The sequence below is a fragment of the Xenopus laevis genome, chromosome 9_10S (genome assembly GCF_017654675.1).
Source record: "Xenopus laevis strain J_2021 chromosome 9_10S, Xenopus_laevis_v10.1, whole genome shotgun sequence".
In the NCBI taxonomy this organism is placed as follows: domain Eukaryota; kingdom Metazoa; phylum Chordata; class Amphibia; order Anura; family Pipidae; genus Xenopus; species Xenopus laevis.
This window is the reverse complement of record NC_054388.1, coordinates 77,147,755-77,167,354: the sequence shown is the minus strand read 5'-3', so window position 1 is coordinate 77,167,354 and position 19,600 is coordinate 77,147,755. Positions and strand designations below refer to the sequence as shown.

The 19,600-nt window shown below is 38.1% G+C and overlaps 1 protein-coding gene across 2 annotated transcripts in view; it reads left to right on the top strand.

Annotated features, from left to right (window-relative positions):
• Nucleotides 1-19,600, top strand: part of map3k13.S (mitogen-activated protein kinase kinase kinase 13 S homeolog) — a 52,463-nt gene that overhangs the window by 89 nt on the left and 32,774 nt on the right. The window contains 1 exon segment of one of the 2 annotated variants that reach the window (NM_001172188.1): nt 7,860-8,075. The exons of the other annotated variant lie outside the window; for it this stretch is intronic. The gene's annotated coding sequence lies outside the window, so the exon portion shown is untranslated. 2 annotated transcript variants of the gene reach the window in all.

Here is a 19,600-nt window from a genome sequence, read left to right as displayed (position 1 = left end):
TCAGTCAGGTAGTGTCTCTTGCTGCCAGTTCTTTCTGTACGCTTATGCTCAGGTAAGGTCATTACTGCTGGGAGGCGTGGCCAGGAAAGTGAGGGGTCAAACTTGTTGCTGAAAGCTGGTTTATAGAGTTTTGTGGGTTTTCAGTACATGGAAGAGGCTACTGGATTCTCACGTGATTCACATTAACCCCTGTGCTGCTGGGTGCTTTGTACTCTGCTAGAGAGTTATTATCAGAATTAGTGTTATTTTCTAAAAGTTGTGCTTGTAATTTCCTTCCCTCCATGCTAATAAAAATGCAGGCTTTGGCTGTTTGTTAATGTTGGGCTTGTTTTTCCAGGATAAATGGCACCAGATACTTTGTCAGGGCGGCATTTTGGATCAAAGCGTTGCTCAGTATGGCGTACGTTGTTAAATCAATGAGTGGTGTAGAATTCTGCCTTCCAGGTTTAACATTACACACATTAAAATTATTTAAACCAAGAAGCAGTTTGGATACAACAAAAGTCCTACAAATCATTTGCTTTGGTGAAATTCAAGGAGAAGGAAATGCAACAATCACTAGGGGGTGCCAAAAGATAGGTACTACCCAGTGATTGTAAACACACAGCTATGGGACCTGTTATCCACAATGCTCAAGACTTCATGGACGTTTTCGGCATGATCCGATGAGCTGCGGCAAAACGCCTGCAACAAATTGCAATGCGGCGGAAATAAGGTAAGTTAAAGTCGGATGAAGTCTCAGCATTGATCCAATGCGACACGACTGTCGGATGCAGATGCAGTGTTCAGCTTCTGCATCCGACAGTCGTGTCGCGTGGGATCAATGCTGTGTCTTAATCCTACAATGCATTCACTTACCTTATCTCCGTCGCATGCAATTTGTCGCAGGCGTTTTGTTGCAGCGCTTCGGATCGCGCAGAAAACGTCTGTGTAGTCCTACCCTTAGTCTACTAGAAAATCATGTAAACATTAAATAAACCAAGTAGGCTGGTTTTGCTTCCAATAAGGATTAATTATATCTTAGTTGGGATCAAGTACAAGCTACTGTTTTATTTTTAAGGGGAAAAAGGAAATAATTTTTAAAGATTTGGATTATTTCATTATAATGGAGTTGATGGGAGACAGCCATTCAGTAATTCGGAGCTTTCTGGATAACGGGTTTCCAGATAACTAATCCATACCTGTACCCCAGGCTGGTGCTCCTATCATCAAAGACTGCCCTGGTTTCTTCCAGCGAGTACCACAGAGCGGTCCTCTTCCTGCTTCTTCTTTCTTTGCGCAGGTTTGCATGCATAGTTGAGTGAAAAGTCAGTTTATTAGCTCTACTGTGCACAGAAGAAGAAAGAAGAAATGGAAGAAGTGGATTGCTCAATGGTGCTCCCAGGGCAGTTTTCATCTAACAGGAGCACTGGCCTGCGGCCCCCCCCCCAGTGATTTTGACTTTTCTTTTTCTTCTCCTTTAAATGTAACCGTGTAATCCTTTAGATTGTAAATTCTATTGATTGGGCCCTCTCTTCCTCACAACTGAGCACTTAAGTGCTCATTTGCTCTGCATTTTTGGGTAAGATACGGGATGGCTAAAGATGGCCACGGACACGCCGATATTATTTGTACGAAAGATATTTCATACGATAATCGGTGTATGTGTAGTGGGAGACAATGCAACCTATATCAGTAAAAAGCCTTGGAAATCCGTTGTCTCATCAAATGGGCAGGACTGAATAATTTGATCCGGCACTTTTGAAGATTACCAAACATCATAGCATTAATAATGAATCATCAGATAGAGCTAAAGAATTCTTTTTGTTTTTACCTGCATATTTGATGATTCAGCTCTTAACATTAGTAGAGTGGACGAAAGATCTTTCGTACGACCAATGGTCGTGGGAAGATCATAATTGTAGCATTTATGGCCACCTTAAATGCTGCATCCAGCTCACCCCTTATGAATACAATGGTGGCAAAAGCAGAGACCTGCACTAATGATGGAAACTGAGGGGCAAAGTGCAAAAAATATGCAAAATCATTTTTGCATGTAAACCATGCCTAGACTGGAAATTTGTGGGTTTTAGGTTGTGCAAGCTTAGTGGAGTCCTTCCAGGAATTTCTGGACACTTTCTAGTGGAACTTAGCATGAACAAAATTCTTAGCATTCAGTTGAATGGGAAGAGTCAGGAGTCAATAATAATCGTAGGTATCAGCTGACCTGCATTCCACAGTGGGCGGCAGCATTCTGAATGCCAAGCATCGAAAGAGATTTGACTGTTTTCAGTTCATGTGTTTTGCCCGCAAAAGGAGTGAAACATATTTTGCTACTATAGTCATCTGTCAGTCAGTGTTGTGTAGCCCTAAATCAAATTACCACTAATTGCAGCTTTTGTAATTGCTTTTCAGAACAAGCAATACTTTGGTCAGTGCTTTGATGTTTGATTTGCAATCACCCAGGAACCCACAAAAGCACAGGATATAAAGATATGCTTGCCAGGGTTTTAGGAAAAATGCCTGTAGGGGGGATTCATTCGTTGTGTTTTTGTTTAGTACAGATAAACAGCTTTGTGTGGAGTTTTCGGTTATAAAGGTGTTTAAAGGTAAAGGAGAAGGAAAGTCTTCTTGCACTCGGGGGTGCCGAATGTTAGGCACCCCCAAGTGATTGTATTGACTTACCTGAAACCCCGGGTTATACCAGTGAGCACCACGGAGAGATCCTCTTCCATCTTCCTTCGCGCGGCTGCGCATGCGCAGTAGAACAAAAAGCCGAACTTTAACTAAAAGAGTCAGCTATTTCATTCAACTGCACATGCGTCTGACCCCGGAAATAAATGGTGGCCAGGTTGAGCCAGGTTTCAGTGATTTAGTGACCTTGCGAAAAGAGCAAATTTCACCAAATCTGGCTAGCTTTATTTGAATGCAAATGTTAGTAGTCATCTATTTTTGGCTGTGAGGTCCTAGTGGGCATTCAGATTTGACATTTGTGGTTTTAAAAAAAAATTGCTGTGTGTACATTCTTTGTTCAAAACAGGTTAAATAATTTTTGTTTTTGTTTTGTCAGGGATGTATACTGTATGTTTTTTTTATAGGCTTATATTGTCATGTTACCATCCTATTGTCTCAATAATGAATTAAGAAATCCCCAGTACTTCTGTTGTATTAGGCTTGTGTGTTTAGCAGCCCAGCTGTTTGCAAATGTCTTTGTGCTAATATGGAACTAATTATGGCATAAGTATCCAGGACCAGGTCTACGGGACAGCTGCTTTAGTCCTCCCAAAAGCCACAAGGCTATCCTGTGACTAATGAATCCATAAAATTGGCTATAGGAGATTACTGTGACATTAGTCCTCCTTGAAGATTTGTTAAATCTTTTGTTCATGCTAGAGGGGCTTGCAGAGAGGGTCGATATATTCCCTGATATATGTCTCACATTAAATTACTGTATATAAAACAGTTTCACAGTTTGCATTGTGTTATATACTAATTTGTATTTGTTTACATCTACACCAACTGTTTACATCTACACCTTCATGTGTAGTAGGGTGAAATTAGACCCCAGTTACTTCCTGTAACATTGTATAAAAAGAACAGAGAATACAAAGAAACAAAATCAGAGAACAAGAAATTTACAAGAAATCTTTATAATATCCCCAAACAACTCCCCTTCTCCATGATAGAAAACACAGTTTTTTCTGTGAGCGTTATATTCCCTTGTAACCAAAGGAAATACATTATTCTGAAATAAATCCTATCTGCAACCCTCCTGGCCCAACAGCTACTGTATAGATACTATAGAGTAACATGGGCAAATGTTTGTCCACAAACCCATAGCGCAAAGCTTTGCTTCGCATGATGGGGATGGTGAAAGCTAATATCTTGTTGCTATGAGTTAATGGGCTTTTGACTGTGTTACTGCATAGGTCTTGTTTGTGACCCATGCACCTATTTAAGTGCCTTTATACACCTTTTGAGCAGCCCAGCATCAGGGGCTTTTCAGTGGACTGATAATCAAATGTTTCAGCTCCTTTGAAGTTCTGTGTAGCCAAAAGTGACAGGAAGTACTAAAGTGACACTGGTTTCATATTTAGTGCCAGAAATAACAAAAACATAGAACTTTCTTAATTATAACGATAGGCAATAGGCTATGTTCAGCACAAGACCTATATGCAATCACATGGTAATTGCTGGCTTTTTCTTTTAACATGAGACCATCCTAGATTCCTGGGAGTGATGTGACAGACAACATAAGCGTAACACACCTAGATTAATTAGTTTGTTTGTACTGGCATATGCCATCCATTGATTTAGCAGCACTGAGTGCTTGTTATCTTTGGTTCAGGGCCAGTGTCCCCTAAGCCAGTGCTGACCAACTTCTGTGGTACCGAGGGCAGGAATTTTCCTGGCCTACATGATGGAGGGATACTGTTTTTTCAAAACAAATCAGTTAATAGCACTGCTCCAGCAGACTTCTGCACTGAAATCCATTTTTCAAAAGAGCAAACTGATTTTTTAACATTTCATTTTGAAATCTGACATGGGGTTAGACATATTATTTCCCAGGTGCCCACAGAGCACTTCAGTTACTCTTTACTGATGTACTGCAAGTTTGAGTGATTTCTATTGGCTTTATCAGTTATAATTACTGCTTAGTTTTGCTCTCTGGGATACATGAACATATAATCATGTGTGTGATAAAGTAAAGTAAACCCAAACTAAGAGAGAATAGGAGCATATCCCATGTTCTGTTGTCTGGTTGCTAAGGTAAATAAGACATAGCAATCAGGCTAAAGTCCAAGCTGCACAACAGAAAATGTAAATGATTAAAAAAGCACAAAAAAAAAAAAAAAAAAGAGAGCCAGTTGCAAGTTATCTGAAAGGAAATGTAAATGTTAAAAGCAAATTAATGTAAAGCTGGTCAGGGTGCACTTCTAAGTGATTTTATCATTTGCAGTAATTGTTTTTTGTGTTAAAGTTTCATTATTAAGTTGTTTTAAATCTACTGATATAATGAATTTTGTAACAAAAAAAAACTAGACTCGAGTTTAGTCGAATTAGAATCAAAATCGATTTGAGTTTTCAAGTTGGTAAAATTCTTTTGAGTTTTAGATATTCAATTATATTCCTAAATAACCTCCCAATCATATTTCGAGTATAATCAAATTTATTTGAGTTAAAATAAACTCACATTAATTAGAAATTAGACATTTTATAAATGGGTCTCGAAAACGTTGAATTCACATTTTGCTCTGTGATATATAACTACACTGCACAGCACATTTGTTAAATAAAGAAAAAAAAGTCCGCTGTATGTACCTACCCCAACAGTCAATAAGTATTAGGGCTTCTTTGATGTGGCAGTTGCACTGACACTTTCATGGATGGCTGTGATTAACACAGGCGAGACAGATTGAGTGATGTTTGTTTCATTTATTTGGGGTTCATTGTGGGGTTCATTGTGGGTAAGCCCTTGTATAGCCACATCTGACTTGTGGGCCTGCAGCTTGGTAGCACTGTTCCAGACAATAGTGAAACCACCACTGAGATTGTTGCAGTTGTTAAACTATGGGGTATGCTCAAATTGAGGCAAGATGTACAAATGCTGCTAAGTTAACACTGCTGTGTGTATATATTAAGAGGTGGACTGTTTTGTGCAACTAAAACCACATACTGTATAATATATGTAAGGGAGATAAAATGAAAATATTCCTTATACTGTAAATTGAATATATTTTCCTTTAAAGCCTCCCACGATCCATTTACAAAGAGAACATCATCTTATTTAGATACCTATAGATTAATCATTAACATCACCGGGGGCTGTGTTTGACCCTGAGAATCTGAGAGTCAATTTTCTCAGAGTGACATGTACACAGAGAGTCTATGGCTATGTACCTCCACCAGGGTACACAGTACACACCACTGAACTTCATTTACAGTAATACATTTATAATATAAACAGTAGTATAGCTGCTGGGTGAGATTTTCCAGTGAAGTAGATGTGTAAGCTTTTTTTTTCTTCAGATTCCCGTTACAACAATGCTTGTTATGTATGCTTCCAATATACATTTGCCCGTATCTTGCTATTACCAGCAATCATAGTGGTTGTGATTATTGAAACAGTGTAGCAGAAGCCAGCTGATTGACAGTGTCAAGAAGCATGCAAGTTATTGTGGAAAATGGAGGAGAGCCCACTCTCCAAAACCATACAGGCAAGTAGGCAAGTTAATTGGCTCTTGATAAAACGGATCATTGGGCTTGTGTGTGATTGTTATAAGGTCCTCTGCTGCATTCAGTGTTGATGTCAATTATGTAAAATGCCTCTAAAGCTCATTAATATTTTAGCAATATATGCCTAAAGGATAATAATAGTAATATTCTGCCAGCAGATGGAGCAGTGTAGATGTTTAACTGGCTAAACTCAATAGGCCAGTTCCAGGTTAGGTAAATGTAATATGCTTGTAGGTGGAACAGGAATACTGAAGTGAACTAAATTCACAACTGATCCCCTACCCCAGCAGTCAGTCACTGATTTCATGGGATTGGATCTAGTCTATCAGACTAGACGCTTCTGTGTGTGTCTGTGTTTTGGGTATGTTGGCAATCCAGTTGATCTGGACACCAAGCTTGAAAAGCAGCCAGGCATGTAACCTTGTTTAATGGAGTGCACATTTTTGGCTGTTATATATATATATATAATACACAAAAGCCGTGAATATCTTGTAAATTATATCCTTATAAACGGTGAGTAGTGATGTCCTCAGTTATAAACGGTGAGTAGTGATGTAATTTCTGTCACATGACTCACTAAAATTTGTGTATTATAATTAATAAAGTACCCCCAGTTGTAAAATATGAGGATATTATAAGTTACCTCGGAGTTCCATGACCTGTATAAAAACACTTGGCCTTCGGCCTCGTGTTTTATATGGTCATGAAACTCCTCGGTAACTTATAATATCCATATATTTTACAAGAGGGGGTACTTTATTCACTATATATATATATATATATATATATATATATATATATATATATATATATATATATATATATATATGTATATATATATATATATATATATATATATATATATATATATATATATATATAAATAAATATATATATATAAAATGCAGATTTTCTGCAGATTCCATTGTGCCTGACAAGAATTGCCATCACTTTATAAAAACCTGAATTTACTCTGGATTTGAATCCAGTATATGACACATGTGTTTGTCTGTGATTGTGTATGACCATGTATATATATATATATATATATATATATATATATATATATATATACATATATATATATATATATATATATATATATATATAATATATATATATATATATATATAGAATCCCTCCAGTGACGGCACTCCAGAATCAATCACGCTTGGGTCAGTAGATGTCAATCATAAAGGTTAGAAGATACCTGTGTGGTATCGAAACGTTGGTCCACTTTAATAAACCTTTATGATTGACATCTACTGACCCAAGCGTGATTGATTCTGGAGTGCCGTCACTGGAGGGATTCTGCATGTGTTTACAGACTGGCACCCGGCCCTTACAGCATTTATGGTTGTGCGTTCCTGCTCGGTTTGGTATATATATATATATATATATATATATATATATATATATATATATATATATATATATATATATATACTGTATACTGTAGAGCAGTATGTAGTAGGTGCATGGCTAAGCATGGTGTTATTGGAGGATGGTGCTTGACCGTGACAAGGGGGCTGGCTGTGTGGGTTCTGCTCCTTATTGGCTCCTGCTCGCCCCCTCCTGCTCAGCTCACTGCAGACGTCACTGTGAGACCTGTGTTGAATCCTAAAGCAGCTCCATCCCTCTCCATTCATGAATCTCTTCTGACGTCAGGAAAGTCCTGGGCTTCTGTTTGCAGTGGGCTGCAGAATTGTGTGGGTGGTATCTCCCCATCCCTTTGCATTTCATTCTCCAGGCCCCCGTTCATCTCACTAGATCTAGATTACTTCGTGCACTGCTAATCCTCTCTCCTCTTCAGCATCTTAAAAGGGACGACATGGAAAGTGGTCTCATGCAGCAGCACTGTGAGTATGAGCTGTCAGTGTACCCTCTTTGTTATATTCCCTACGAAGGGAGCATGGATGAAGTGTGGAGGGGTGGAGAATAAGTGTGACCATGCTATGAAGGACAGATGGATGGGCTGATGGTCCATCTGTCCTGTGAGATCTCTGAAGCACGGAAATGATGCTGTGGGACCAGAAACCTGATAGCTCCGACTGCTCCATGGATCCTGCCATACAGAGTCTCAGCTGCCTTTATTGTGAGCTCCCCTGTCCTGTCAACCCCCTCCCTATTAAGTGAAGTGTAATTTTCCTTTGTAAGACTATACTAGGGCACAGCTGAGCAGCACAGGCAGCAGGGATCTGGCAGATTCCATTAGGACACACTAAATCCCTCTTCTATCATGAATGCCTCCTGCTTTCAGATATTCTCAAAGCTTGCACTTTCCTGCTGCAAGGCTGCTGTATTTTAGATAACATTTTTGCATGTCTTTTGCATGTATTTTATTGTGAGGGTTTATAAACTAGGGCAGCGTTGCACAAGGGATACAAGAAGGTGCTACTTTGTGCGGTGCAACCATTTAGTCCCCCGCAACCATTTAGTGTACCCGCAAGGGCTCCAGTGGCGTTCAATACAGCTCCAAGGCTTATACGTCCTGACATTGTCCTGTGTAATGTAGTCTTTTTATGGCTTAGTCATGAAGATGCTCCTGGAATACTAATGGAATTTGTACTTTGCTGGGATTCATTTACCAACAGAGGTTTAACAGCTGTATGGAACATTGATTCTTTTTGCATGAAAGAAGTGTGTTCAGTGCAGTTTTTACTCATTGCAAAGAAGCAGGTCAGGCATGCTGTGATGCATAACTGGGATTAGTGCTGATGTGAAGCTAGCAGACATACTGGGGCACATTTACTAAGCTCGAATGAAGGATTCGAATGAAAAAAACTTTGAGTTTCTAAGTATTTTTTTGGGTACTTCGACCGTCGAATAGGCTACTACGACCTTCAACTTCGATTCGAACGATTCAAACTAAAAATCGTTTGACTTTTCGACCATTCGATAGTCGAAGTACTGTCTCTTTAAAAAAAACTTTGACTACATACTTCGGTAGTTTAAACCTACCGAGGTACAATGTTAGATTATGGGGACCTTCCCCATCACTTTTCTAAGCTTTTTTTGATCTAAGAAAAATCCTTTGATCGATCGATTAAAATCCTTCGAATCGTTCTTACATTTATTGTGCACCAACCAGCTAGATACTAGATATGATTATATTTATACAAGTCAACTGTGTTGTCTGCAACCTATTTACCCCCCCCCCCAGGCACCTTTTTAACCCCACAGGCTTCTAAGCCTGCCCAGATCTGCCTAACCATTCTCCATTTCTGCAAGCCCACCCCTTTTTGCTGGAAATGTGTATATATATATATATATATATATATATATATATATATATATATATATATATATATATATATAATGTATTTATGAGTTTAAAGGAGAAGGAAAGGTTAAAACTAAGTAAGCCTTATCAGAAAGGTCCATCTAAATATACCAGTAAACCCTCAAAGTAGTGCTGTCCCCTGTCAAAAGAAACACTGCATTTCTTTCCTTCTATTGTGTACACATGGGCTTCTGTATCAGACTTCCTGCCTTCAGCTTAAACCTCATTGCCCTGGGCAAGAGCATGCTCAGTTTGTTCCTCTTCTCCCCCCCCTTCTCTCCTGTAATCTGAGCCCAGAGCAGGGAGAGACTCAGGCAGGAAGTGATGTCACAACACTTTAATACTGCAGCTGCTATCCTCTCTAGAGAGTTTCTAGAGCTATTTACTCAGGTATGGTAAAACATTCTACAGAATAAATATAGCATTCTAGCTTGCACTATTGCAGCTAATCTATTGGCAATAAAATGCTTCTGTAGCTTTCCTTCTCATTTAAAGTGGACATCCACCAAAAAACTTTGCATAACAATTGATTATAAACACGAATTACAATTACATCAATAAATATAACATACCTGAGAATAACATAAATGTGCAAGATATTTTAGTGTTTTATTAACTTTACAACAGAATATTAACATTACATACATACAGAACCAACCCCCCCCCTGGTCCACTGGCCAAATGTCCTGATGGATATCTTGACAATGGATCAAAGACAGTCTCAATCTTATGAAGAGTCTATGAACTAGGGTCTTAGGTCTTATACATTGTTTCTCTAGTTTTGCACACTGAGAAGGCAATATAGTAAAGCACTGACAAGCGGCTTTCACTTGCAAGTTAATTTTCCAATAACTTTAAATTCACTAAAAAATTTTAAAATGTATTGGAGAATGTCTCAAAATTACGATATGCAAAGAAAAAAATTAATCATTATTAGGTGGACATCCCCTTTAAATATTCCATTTTGAATGGTGGCTGTGCTTTTTTTTAATACCTGTTGAATGAATGAATGAATTAATGAAAATTAATTTGAATAATCCTCTGGTTAGGCCTCTGCATTACTAAGCCAAGTTAAACTGGTAATGGCACATATTGGTACTGCCGTTTGTTCCAAAGCAGATATTGTAGCATTGCAAAGGTCAAGAATTCCTTACCTCCTACACAATTTACAATGCAGTACATGTAGTACATGTAGTGTTTAGCCCACTTGGGTTGTGCTGCAAATGTGAATTTAGGCCATTTACGCTTCATACATGCTTTAGCATGATCATTGATTTCCAGAGTTTAGTAAGTATACTGTATATACTGTATTTGCCATTTACTGAATTAAAGTGTGGAATAAATCCACGACCGTATGTTGTCATGAAACATGAGGATTTGACAGCCTGTTTCATAACATTTGAGTGAGCTCTGATTATTTGTTAATCGCAGAAGCCATTAATTTGGCCCCTTACATTAGCTAGTAGGCTCAATAGCCAAAGTAAGCTAATTGCCAACTGCCATAAGTTTGCCTTAGTTAACCTGTCTATATCTGTCTACAGTCAGGTAGCAAATGCCAATAATGCCAATATCGTTACAGAATTAAAAACAAAATAAACCCTTAGCACTCTCCTTAGCTGTTCTAGGGGTATTAATATTTTGTGTGGCCAGTTCCATGTTTCTTAAACTTCACAAAAATGTAATTTATACTTCAACAGATGTATGGCATGTTTCAGTTCAGAATCCTCTTAGTGTCATGTGTCTCTCCCCTGCATTTCTTGCATGTACCAGATGCTGGAAGGATCTGACCATTGCCCATAGCCATTTAGGGGTCCTACTATGTCAATTGTACAACTGCTTTAAGTAGAAGTCCAAAGCAAAAATAGATAAAGTTTATCAGCGGGAAAACTATATGTGTAAGAGATCCTGCAGTACCTCAGACAGTTCCAGATTTAATTCTGCAAAAGAACAAGTTCTAGGGTAAGAACATACAACAGTGTTTTGATTTCCAATAGGAAACTGAGGCATTCAAGACATCTGGATTTCGGCTCTCACTTTTGTGTCTGCCAATGCCTAGTCCATCTTCCAGTTCTAAATTCAGGAACAATAGGAAAGTTCTTGCCAGGCTCCCTTGGACCATCCAGTGCCCTTGTTTTACAGCCTGCTTAAGAGACAATACACACAAGAGCAGTATTTGCTGTAAATAGTATATATGACAAAGCAAAATAAATGCTTTTCCTAATTCTAGTACACTAATGGCTTTAGGCTAGGTTGAGGTAAAATCAAGCCCTTTTCTTTGTTTCCAACGTAATGAGAATGAGATGACCATACATTACTCTATTAAATATGATGCTGGCTTCATATTCCCTGATTACTTTTACTGGAGTAGTATTGTTTGAAATGAACTTGCCTTGCCTCAGGCAACCAGAAACCTTTATGCTCTTTCCTATATTATAATCTACCCAGTGTAATGTACTCTGCACGTCCTGACTGGCAATCTGTGGATTCTGGCAAATGCCAGAGGGGCTGCTGTAAGGTGCCATTTACATTCTCTATTTAGTGGGCTCGTGGGGGTTGTGTGGGCCTCTGTGATCTTGAAATGCTGCGGCCTATTTTGATTCCCATTCCATGCCTGGTACTCCATCTACATTTGTGGCACTGCAGGGGAAAGACTTCTAGCAGAGAAGCAAGACCCACATTACTGTTTAGTCTCCCTGTACCTGCATCCTGATTTATGCTTGCACACATTAAGTAAATAACTTTAAGAAGATTGATAATAACATGTTAAAGCTGTAAGGAGGAGGGAATATAATAAAAATGTATATACTTGATTCCAAGGGAACAGACAATATTTCAGAGAAAAGTACATGGAGAACAGTTAGTAACATGCCTTTCTTATATACAGTGCAGAATAATGAATGCTACTTTCCCCAATCTGAGAATACGTTTTGTTTAGTTATTAAATGCTTTATATGTCAGGCCCTCCCATTTGTAAGATGCCATTGGAGTTCTATTAATGGGCAATGATAGCCAAGTTTGCAGCATATCTAGTAACCTATAGCAACCAATTTGGTGCTTGCTTTTAAATAGGTGACCAGTAAATGATTCATTTTGAGTAGCTGGTTTGAGATGTTAGACCTGGTGCAAACTTTGTAACTTTTATTACATTAACAAATTAACAGACATGAATAGTGATGGGCGAATCTGATCCATTTCGCTTAGCAGAAAATTTGCCGAAATGCATTGAAGTCTATAGATGACAACAGTTTATTGATGCACAACAAAATATGGTCATTATTATTGCGCCAAAACTTGGTGACAAATTTCACTCATCAATGGACATGAAGTAAAATTGTCTGCTAAAGAAGTAAAAATGCTAGATTCCAACTTATAATTAACATGGTCCTTATAAGCACCTCCTCATAGTATTATGAGATAGATCAGATTCCATTCTTCTGGCTGTCAGGCCATGGGATGAACTAGAAAACCTTAATGGCAGAGCATAGAGGCAGAAAGGAATTCGATTTTAATAGCTAATAATTTGAGTATTGTGTAGTCCTGAAGGACATATAAAAAATTTGACTCTTAAAGATACAAGAGGTTGCTTTTTGCCACTTATTGTAAATGGCAATATCTTGTGCATAAAGCTACCAATAAAACCCTTAAAAAAAAACAAAGCAAGGATTGCTTGTCCATATACTGCAATATATTCAAGTTGGCCAACTATACCAAAGTCATCCCTGGCCTGGCCAGTCCTACCCTCTCTTTTATCGAAATCATTAAGAATTCTACTGCTTCAATCTACATTTTACACAGGGACTAAATTTTGCGCGACTGCGACTTGCTTGCCAAGGTTAAAACTCTCAAATGGTTGCCCTTTTTATTGGACACCACAGATATCACCTGACTGAAGCTATGGATGAGCTAGAACCTGGAGATTACCACTGTTTCTGTTTAAATCATAACAAAAGGCAAAGTTGTTCTCACCAACCATTGAAACCATTGGGTGGGGTGCAGTGAGAGTGTGACCACAAAATGCATATAGACAAAGACAAGAAATCATATGCATTCTCCATATACTTAGTACACAACGTGTGGCTTGAAGTCAGAAAACCATTGGCTTAATGCTTAGCAAGGCATTTTCCTCTCTTATAACCTTGATAACAAAGAGAACACTGGGAGTGCTGTGCAAACAAATAATGGCTATATCAACATAAACCTTGCTCTGTGCTAGGGTTTGATATCTTGGTTGGTTAAAATTACTGAGGTAGTTAGCAGATATGTTTCCAATAGCTCTGCTGTGCTGTGAGATTCCAATAATGAGTGGCTGCTGTTCTTATTATGTCACAGTTGTAATATCCTAGATGTTTTAAAATGACTAATAGCCTACCAAAAACAACCACCCACCTAATCAATGTAAATACGCATATAACAGAGTTCTTCTTGTAACCATTTTTGTTTTAAAATTTTTTTTAACCATTCATATGGGCATGCCACATTTCTTTTAAGGTGGGCTCATGTCTAGGACAATAGAGGATCTCTTTAGCCTTCATTTTGTTGCCTTGAACATTTTTAATAATAAGTGGCCACTTCAACCAATTTCACCAACAGCTCTAATAAAGACATACTGTATATAAGACCTATATGTACCCGCCCTATTCAAAATGACCTAAGCTTAAAGGAATAGTTCAGTGTGAAAATAAAAACTGGGTAAATAGATAGGCTGTGCAAAATAAAAAATGTTTCTAATATAGTTAGTTAGCCAAAAATGTAATGTATAAAGGCTGGAGTGAACAGATGTCTAATAAAACAGCCAGAATCCAACTTCCTGCTTTTCAGCTCTATAATTCTGAGTTAGTCAGTGACTTGAAGGGGGGCCACATGGGACATTTCTGTTCAGTGAATTTGCAATTGATCCTCAGCATTCAGCTCAGATTCAAAAGCAACAGATATGACCCATGTGGTCCTCCCTCAAGTCTCTGATTGTTTACTGCCTGGTAACCAATCAGTGAAAACCAAGAGAGCTGCAACGCAGGAAGTAGTGTTCTGGCTATTATGTTAGACATCCATTCACTTCAGCCTTTATACATTACATTTTTGCCTAACTAACTATATTAGAAACTTTTTTTTATTTTGCACAGCCTATCTATTTACCCAGTTTTTATTTTTACACTGAACAATTCCTTTAAGTGTACTAACAAAGTTTTGGTAGGCAGAAATTAATGTTAGCAAAAGTTCGCTGTGAAATGCTTGCACTGACAAATTTATGCTAGCAAAACTTCACCAGTGTTCGACTGCTGAGACAGAATTTTAGTGGATTAGCGTAGTAGTAGTGAATTAGCATCTGACGAAGTTGTGTGAAGTCATCATAGAGTTTTTTGATTTTAAGCAAAAATTTTATTTTTTAACAATTATTCCCTTTTCTCTGTTACAATAAAACAGTAACTAGTACTTGGTGCCAACTAAGCTGCACTAATCCATACTGGACAATTTTTGGGGTTTATTTACTGTTTAAAGGATATCTAGCAGATTTTAGGTATGAAAATTTAAATTACAGAAATGTCCTCTATCTGGAAATCCCCAGATTCCAGGCATTCTGGACAATAGGTCTCATACCTGTTCTAGTTTTGCAACAAGAGTAGTAGTATCTTACAAATAAGCCTAGTAATGCTTTTGTGAGAGTGTCTGAAAGGGCGAGTGGGCAGCTGTTAAGATATTACTGTCCCCGGGAGTCGTGTCAGTAAAAGGAGAAAATGAAGTCCTATTGATTTCCTAAATCCGGTCCAGCTGCATTTTACTTTCCCTGATGCTTTATCGAAACCAGGCCTCTCTACTGTGGTGGAAGGGGGGGGGGAGGATGGCAAGAGAAACAGAGGCATTTCCTAAAGATTTCCGGATTTGGCTAGTGGTACTTTTATATATTATAAGGTTCAGAGATGTGCAGACGCTGCTAAAGGCTAAAAGCAGAACAGCTGAATAGATCCTCTTTGAGCAACATAATTTATGTTTCCTTTTTTTGCTGCATTGTTAACTTGTTCAAGCCAAATGGCATCGCAGAGTGAATTATTTGTGACTAGGCAGGTGGCTACCAGTGATTCTATCCATTGTTGTATTATCTGAGAGACCCATCAGGAATGGAGGCAAGTCTATCTTAGTGGTGGTGGGTCTTAGACAAAATGATTTTATACAGACCTTCAACTTTTAGGCTCTATAGCATAAAATCTTGCTTGTCTTTGAATTATACGCTCAGGTTAGTGAGATTAAATTACAAATTTAAAGTATAAACCACATGACATGATTTTACATTACAATAAGTCTAACCCAGCAACGTCTGAAATCATTGGCCACTGTGAATGATATTTAAATGCACTTGTGGATGAGCAGCTGTGTATTCTCAGTGTGGGGGTTGGCTGTGATGAGAGCAGAAGATTAAAAGGATCAAGGAGATATTCAGTCTGCATATAAGGAGAAAATGATAATGATCAAATTTCATTGTTGTGCTGACTAATGCAGTTCTTCTCTGTTACCCAAGACCCAGCTGTGTATTGTGGTTCTGTGTCATTACTCCTGTTATTTTACATTTTGTATGGTACCATTCTACTTATTAATGCATTCTTATATCTGGTGCCACACTGGCTAATCTTTTACTGTGTGTGGTTCCAAATCATGTCCCTATATCCATTACCTTAGATAAATATGGGCTACACATTGCTACGTGCTTATGTGGACAAAATAGGTGTGGGCTTGAATCCACCCTGTGTGAGTTGCCATACCACCTTTTATTGCATCTCAGTGGTTGGAATGTGCTGCAGGTTTATTGAGAAAGAATTATTATGGGCCTGAATCCATGAATTCAAAAGGGTCACATCTGTGTGGATTTACAGACGCAAGTGCAGTTCCGGCTGCGCTAACATTTTCACAGTTTTTGTGGCAATTTTCCTTAAAGGTACATTACTTGCATTGAAAGCAGTTCCTTGAATTCTCCCATAGTTGCACATGGCACCGCTTCCTGTTATAAATTGTGCGCCTGTTGATTCTGGGGAACCCTGGTACTACCTCAACCTCAAAGGGTTCCACACCAATTGGAACCAAAATTGCACTAAATAGGTTTAGTAACTGGGATGCTAGGTATTTGTATATAATCTACACTTCGGGGGTTATTTACTAAACTCCAAATGCCAAAAAACCCAAAAAACTCCTGTTTTTTTGTATAAAAATTATTTTGTATGAAAATTTTTTTCGGGATTTATTATACCCAAGGCTGGAAAAAGTCAGAATCCAAAAATCCGGCATCTCAGAGCTGCCGAGGTTGTATATAAATCAATGGGAGAAGTCCCAAAGATATTTTGATCTGCGCTGGGTTTCACGCAATAATCCCAAGATTTCGTGGTTTTCGGGCAAAAATTTTAAAAAATTTGAGTTTTCGGGTGCAAAATCCAAAAAATTCTTAGGATTCATTTTCTTCATGATTTTTTTTTTGTTTTTTTCCTGTGTATTAATAAAGTCCGAATTAATAAAGTGTATTAACAAATAAGGAGAAAAAACCCGTGCAGATTTTGTTTAAAGAAAATATTGAGATAAATTCGGACTTTGATAAATAGGCCTCCCTGACAGCTTTTTTATATTATTTCAGAGAAACCTCAAATCTTCTGTACTGAAATAACTGGACTGCAGAGCTTGCAGTCTATTTACTGAGGAAATATATGTGATGGTGGTGACAAGTAGGTGGTATATAAATATGAACAGATGGTCGTGTTCGGGCTCCAATATCTTTTGCACATGATCATTTGCTGGAAGAGAGCTCAGTAATACCTTGCAATATCTGCACGTGTAGCTGCCTCTGAGAGAATGATTTCTAGTACAGTGCACCCTTGGCACAGAAACCCTTTACTTTCACAGTATGTGTGGTATCAGCTTTCTCTTTCAATGCAGATTTAGCAGTCTAAAAGTTTTTCTTTCTTAAATCTATCATTTCAACGATGTATGGTTATTTCTCAGTTGTCAGCAGCTCCTTTTTATTATCATTTTTAAATCAGATTTATAAGGGGAAGTAATTTTGAAAGGGTATTATGTGTTTTGGAAATCCGTTCTTCCCAGCAATGGCGTGCCTAAACCAAATCCGCTTAGTGCAGTGCTCCAAAGGATTACTAGCACTTAGGGACTCAGAACACATTCTGCAAATGATGCCCTGGTCTCCCAGCTATTGGGAGGTTAACTGAATGTTTCACTATGAAAGCAAATGCATAAAGATGGAGACTAGAAAGCTAATTATGACCTCCCCAAACTAGAAAGCAAAGTAAAAAATAAAAAAAATCAACAAGTCAACAATTGAGGGATTAGTGAAAGATGGTTAGTAAAACATCTAAGTAGAGGATGTTTGGCATTAATTGAGTTATTCGTAATGGTAGCACCAGAGATTTTGATCAATGGTTCCCATTTAGTTGAAAACAAAGCCCTAACATTGCCCTAAGGGCAGAGACACATGCTTAGATTCGGGGAGATTAGTCGCGACAGAAATCTTTTAACCTGTCCGATCGACCAAACTACCGATCTTCGCCAGCCGAAAAATGTCGGGACTCTCCACACACGGTCCGAAAATCGTACGAATCCTCGATTCGTACGATAAGATCTTTGCGTCTATGGCCAGCTTAAGACTCAACTGTTCCCCTGTACCTCCTACTGGACTGCAGAGTAGCAAAGTGGAATTTGGGCCACTTTTTACCCAAGGCTCCAATGAAAGTGATCACTGAGCAGGGGCTTATGCACTTGAATCTGCCCTGGCCCCCAGTCTGACACTGCCTTTAAGCAATTTAGATAACACAAGACAGATTTGAAAGTTTCAAGTTCTGTAAAGATATGTTATGGTTAATGTATATTAGGTTAATGTGAGGACACACACTCTACAATTCCCAGCAAAACATTGCAGTAAGTAGAAAAAGAAAGATTTGCCAGACTTGCTTAATTAGATCTCAGTCTGCTGAATGGATTTTATTTAGATACAACAGTACTAATGTGAATATTAATCTTGAAGGAGAACTAATGCCCTGGACTCATTTAAAGGGACACTGTCATATAGTTACCTCTTTTTGTAGACTTGTTTAATATCGTACACTCTTTAATAATGCTAAGATATTACTGTACAATGTTAGACATGTAGGAGCTCATACATGTGAGGTAAATATTCACTGAGTGGCCGTGTTCTTCCTAAGATATAGAATATGGAAAGAGGTTTAGCTTTTGATTTTCCTAAAACAGGTGTAGGACAAGCAGTATTCTATGCAATTAACACTACAACTAGAGTTTCATTTTATATTGGTCTTTAGTTCCCCTTATGTGTAGGTAACCAAAAGCAGTGCATACCTCCCAAGTCCAACTGTCCCTTTTTCAGAGGGACAGTTCCTCTTTTGACAGCTCAACCTGCGTCCCTCATTTGTACTGGAAAGACCCTATTTTCTCTGCACTGAACAGCCAGAAAAAGAAACATTAAAGTTTCTAATTTAATTGGCTTTTAGCAGAGAGCACAGAACAACTAACAGGTACAAATAAGATACTTTGTAACAATTTTGAGACACAAAAAAACAGTTTAGAGAAGGAGAAATATTTTCAAACTTTCATAACCTGCCAATTTTTGTAAAATTAACATGGTAATTAGGGGGTGTGGCCACAGAAAGGAGCATGGTCAAAAATATTTGCTGTGCTATGTGCAAAGAAATTTTTTTTGTCCCTCTTTTTACTTCCAAAATGTTGGGAGGTATGGCAGTGTCTTGCTTTAAGATGGCATTAAGCATGTAATTTCCCACTCGTACTGACAAAGCTTTGTGGGAAAAGCAGCCCACAGAGCTATCGTAAAGCACAATTTAACTGCAATTTGGATATACTCATCATTAATCTTCATCCTACTCAGTCTAAATATATGACTGCATTCAGTTTGCACATCAAACAGCTCTGTATTACATTTATCTATTAGACCTTCTCTAGACAAACTTACTGCTACTAATAAACCAACATGAATTGCATCAGTTAAATACTGTACTTGTTGCAACCCGACAAAGGTCTGTTATATTCTGCAGTAGCATGTGTTTCTTAAATCAGACATCAGCAAAGAAAATAGTCTTGCCATAG